Source organism: Cebidichthys violaceus, unplaced genomic scaffold (genome assembly GCF_023349555.1).
Source record: "Cebidichthys violaceus isolate CVI_PGR_0920_01 unplaced genomic scaffold, fCebVio1.0.p SCAF_255, whole genome shotgun sequence".
In the NCBI taxonomy this organism is placed as follows: Eukaryota; Metazoa; Chordata; class Actinopteri; order Perciformes; family Stichaeidae; genus Cebidichthys; species Cebidichthys violaceus.
Window position 1 is genome coordinate 65,001 of NW_027176434.1, and position 5,252 is coordinate 70,252.

Below are 5,252 nucleotides of genomic sequence, written 5' to 3' on the forward strand. Positions count from 1 at the left end.
TGTGTGTGTGTGTGTGTGTGTGTGTGGGGGGGGCGGTAGAGAAAGACAGTGTGTGTGTGTGTGTGTGTGTGTGTGTGTGTGTGTTTGAGGTGGGTTGTTAATTAAAGTGGTTGGGTAAGAAGGCTGGATGAAAAAGCCGCTTTCTGTCAAAGATCTGGAGCAGGAGTCCTGCTGCAGCTTTTGGGCACACACACACAAACGAACACACACACACACACACACACACACACACACACACACACACACACACACACACACACACACACACACACACACACACACACACACACACACATTCCTCTATAATGCAGAGGGATAACAATGCGAGCACGGCAAAGGGATATATTTGGTTCGAAAGGAGAGAGCGAGGGAAGGAGAGACAAGAGAAGAAAAGAGAGGATAAAAGAGGAGCCGAGCCGGAGTGGATGGATGGAAACAGAAAGTAGAACAGAAAAGAGTAGAAGAGAACAGAACAGCGAGCAGCCCGGTCAGACGGTCAACTTACGGAGGCAGGTGTTCTCGGTGAAGAACTCGGTGAACTTGTCACACTCGTCCTTGTTGTTGCCGCTGTTGCTGCAGTCGCAGTAGGGGCGACACGCTGATTTTGGGCGAGCGCAGGTAGTTGGGAGTCATCACGGTACCTGCAGCAGGCGGAGGGAACAATTCATTCACCCGCCTCTGATCGGAGTTAGTAATGTGATCTCGAGACGAGGATTCTCTCTGAATTATAGTCGAGAATCTCAATATACTGCCGGAAAGAAAAGCATATTAAAACCCTTTAGGACTCAAGTTATCATCTTCCGTCTGTGTTCAAAGATGGATGCCGTAATAACCGCGTTAACTCCTCGTTGCATTTATTTCTCCTTCCCTCTTTTTCCGGGAACACCGAGTAACGGCGGAATGAGGAATGGGCTTCCTCCATGCGAGGGAGAGTAAATAGCTGCAGTCAGTCATTTCTCACTCCACCAGTGGATGGTTCTCTGGTGCTCCCAAAACAAGGCCTGCTTTTTGGTTTAGCAATATGCAGGATGAATTGCCGCCGTGTGGACGGTGTGTGTGTGTGTGTGTGTGTGTGTGTGGGTGGATGTGCGATCCAGTTGAGTACACCAGGAGTCTGTTTTCACCAAATTTACCGCTGAGATCTGGAAACACGATGACATCGTTAAGGCGGGCCAGTTTAAGACACTTCAGAAACCTCCAGCTGAGACGAACTTTAAAGGACTATGACTCAAAATGTTCATCGCAAACTGTACTTAAACTGTACTTGTGCACATGCAGGGTTTCTGCTTCTTTACTACCACACCTCTAAAGAGCACTGCCTTTAAGTTGTACCCGAAATGAAGTAGTTCAATAAATAGTCTACAACTTGAGCGCTACCTCGGTGTGATCTGATCGGCACTCTATAGAAGTTTCCATCATTCGTAGCTGATGCATCGTTACGAAGACATCCCTGGAGATCATCTGTGGTGTTTATTAATTAATAATTTCAATCAGGACATTACCTTTTATTCATTTAAACATATTTTGTCCATCACATGTGTGTACCCAGAATTCAGCGTTGACAACAAAACAACAATTTAAGACATCATGAAAGAAAATGAAGAACAACCCACAGAGTGGAATGCTGAAGACTAAGCCGACCAATAACAATGAAGCGTGCTCACCGATCAGGCCCGAGTACGAGAGGAGGCAGTCTGCGTAGTTCTCCTTCAGGCAGCCCGACAGCGAGCGAGGCTCCGGCTGGCAGTTGACAAAGAAGTCAGCCAGTCGTGACCTGCGACACAAACACATCCAAACTTATTTCGGGAAAAGCCAGACGTGATCGTAGCTCCGACAGATTTCCATATGAGAAATTCAGAAATTCAGATGGCCCAATGTGATTGGAATGTGCAGCAAAATGGCGGGTCCAAATGCGGTGGCGGTGGCTCAAAAGTAATTTCTCTCGACACAATTAGCCTTCTTAACGTCTGAGTGAGATGGCCCTCTCACGTAGCCCCCCCCCCCCCCCCCCCCCCCCCCACCGCGTCCGTTCTGTTTCATTCACCGCCTTCACAAATGTTTGTTTACACTTTTTTTGCCACAGGTGCAGCGGCACGTGAAATTGAAATGGAGGTTTTGGATTCCAAAAGGAATTCACCAGTTTAGGTGAGAGTGAGTGCGTGCTTTGACACACAACACAGCCTTCTAATGTCACTTTTCAAAAGCACCATCTTTACGGAAAAGTGATTTATGTTGCATCATTCCTTTTAGCGATATTAACATTATAACAACGGTAAGATGACAGCGCCTGAAGTCGATGAGCAAAATGTTATTCGATGGGAATGAGGAGGCCTAAAGTACTCAAATGAATACATTTTCCTTGATACAAATAACAGGAGCACATATGTTAACATATTCACATTAAGCATTTCAGACTAGTGTGAACCTGGATGTGTAACACAACAAAACAAGGAGAGCAGAATCCTGTTTATCTGAATGTCTCAGTGATATATATATATATATATATATATATATATATATATATGTGAACGCACAGCATGCTCTATCTAAGCGGTGAGAGTTGTCGGAGCAGCCGGTATATATGCTACACCTGACATATGGCGAGGGAGCGTGTGGAAAAGCATGGCTTTAATCTATCTGAGCTAACTGACAAATGGACTGGGAGGAAGCTGTGCTGCAGTGAGGCCCGTTGTTCAGCCCTGAGTGCAACGGAAAGAATAAAAAAGAGAAGAAAAAAAAAAGAAACGACAGAGATGGACGGACGGATAGAAAGTCGCAGTATGAATTCACTGCTGTCATGCTGCTTGCTGTTAAGTAGAGGCAGGAGGGGGAGGGGAGAGAGGGAGAGAGGGAGGGAGGGAGAGAGGGAGAGAAGGAGAGAGGGAGAGAGGGAGGGAGGGAGAGAGGGAGGGAGAGAGGGAGGGAGGGAGACCTGAGGCCACGGTCCAAATGGAGCTCACTTATGATGTCTAATGCTTCCATTTAATCCCAGAAAGCCACAAGACTGCTGGCCGTGGGCTCTAGAGACTGCATGAACACACACACACACACACACACACACACACACACACACACACACAGACACTTCAACGAAGGTGATGTCAGGTGTCAATCACTGAATAGCTCTTTTCCGTGTGTGAATCTGAGCCTTGAGGCGGTTTCTTTCTGCCTGCGATGGTCACTACAGTGACAACACAATGTAAAGAGGTGTCCAAGGGGGTCACGTTCTGTACATGTGTGTCCTCGTACAACGTGGGGACACGGTGTCCTTGTGGGGACTCGCCTTACATTTGGGTAAAAGTCTAAGTTTTAGGGGTTAAGACTTTATTGTAAAGATTAGTGTTCACGCTCGGTAAAGGTTAGAATTAATGGAAGTGAATTTTACCATGGGGGGGAGGGGCTGCAGGGATTGACTCACATTTGGAGCCAGCCTCAAGTGGCCATTTGAGGAACTGCAGCTTAGGGCACTTTCGCGTTGGCTTCATTTAGCAGAACCTGAGGTTGCCGCTTGGTTTCGATGCGGTTCATACGTTTCCTTTTACTTTTCAGTATAGTGCTGGTTTCTTATAAATCTGGGGGGATTTGGTCAATCATAACGAGAGGAGAGCAGGGCCGCCTTTCAATCAGAGGGCCGGAGGTTCGATCCCCGGCTCCTGCTCTACTAGTCTCATGTCAATGTGTCCTTGAGCGAGACACTTAACCCCAAAATTGCTCCTGTAGCTGCGTCTACGGTGTGTAGATAGATACTGAATTGTAAGTCGCTTTGGATAAAAGCGTCTGCTAAATGACCGTAATGTAATGTAATGTAATAAACCATAGCGTCCACAGTTTGCACCTGGCCGGGTACATTCGTTGTGCAATATTCCCCTACTCTCTGTTCCCTAATTTCCAATCATATCTTTTTTTTATTGTCTAATAAAGCCCTCAGAATACCAGACAATAACATACAGAAAACACAGTTTCCCACCTGCAGATGTAGTTGGTCTTGCAAGAGGCCTGCAGTTCGAGACAGTTGGGTTTCTGTTTTTCTTCGTACGAGCAGACGGGGACGATGGTCTGACGCCGGCGTTCAGAACATGCTGTCTGGTCGCTAAGCGGACACGAGCAGTACAGCATGCCGTAGCTGTGCTTCGGAGGAACCTGTGTGGCACAGCAATCAAACGCAACGTTAACCCTACCAGCCAGATGCAAAGACCTCCTTTTTATTCTCGATTTGGTCATTGAGACTTCTTTCCCTTAGATTTTCTGTTGATGTTGTTTTCTTTGTTGACCACCCACAGCGGCTATTGCTGCTCATGCTAACTAAGTATTTCCTCTGTTTATTCCAAACAAACGGATCCTGACGCTGTCGGAATTTGGAAACTCATCACTTAATGTTGCGCTGGAGGGTCTTTCAGGTTCAAACTTCTTGGTTTAACGTTGATAATCCAGTAAAACAAACCACCAAATATTGAGCTTAAAGCACGCATTACACATTCTAGCTGAGTTAGTTAGTCTAGTTGAGTCTAGTAACTGCAAATTTAAACAGTCCTATAAAACAAGTATGATGCCAAAATTGTCTCTCATGCATATTTAACATTGCTTCAGTCGTATAACAACATCAATACATTCTGATATTAGAGTTTAATGACTGATAGTAACAGGGTTGTAAACAGTTTTGGCTTCAATAGAACAATGGCATCTAGTTTTATCTCCAACACAAAGAAAACTTGAAGCTTAAGGCTGTTCACACAATCACAACAAGATTAACAATGTCATGCACTCTCTGTAGTTTTCTATTGATTCATGTTGCTGCTTAAAGGGAGAGATCCCAGCTAAGTTACTCCAAAGGGACATCGTGGAAGCCGGGTTGTGATTACAACGTCTCCCATCGTTTTCCTTACAATATGGGACGGACTGCAAAAAACAACTTTCTGAATCAGTATCAAAGCTTGGCGATGCACAAAAAGGCCCACATGATTATTTATTGTGATTTTTTGACTCCCCGTCTAACTTATATACTTCAAAATCATTCCTCCTTTTGAAGCAGATCCTTTGTGATAGACGACATTGGGCTTTTATCAGTTTTCAGTCGTTTGTAAAACCCCCAGTGTGTGTGTGTGTGTGTGTGTGCTTTCTAGTGGGTTTTGTTCCCTCTTCTTTATGATCTTGTGTCAGAGGTGTCTTGCCTTGTCAAAGAACTGCCGCAGGGCCTTGTGGCACTTCCTCTTGTTGCACACTTCAGCGGTGGAGACGCGGCTGGTGCAGGGGCT

At 45.7% G+C, this 5,252-nt stretch overlaps 1 pseudogene; it reads right to left on the minus strand.

The window, feature by feature from the left end:
- The window catches only part of LOC137879769 (GDNF family receptor alpha-1-like), a 22,819-nt pseudogene extending 17,573 nt beyond the window's left edge, over window positions 1-5,246 (minus strand).
- Window positions 5,247-5,252: the final 6 nt, after the last annotated feature.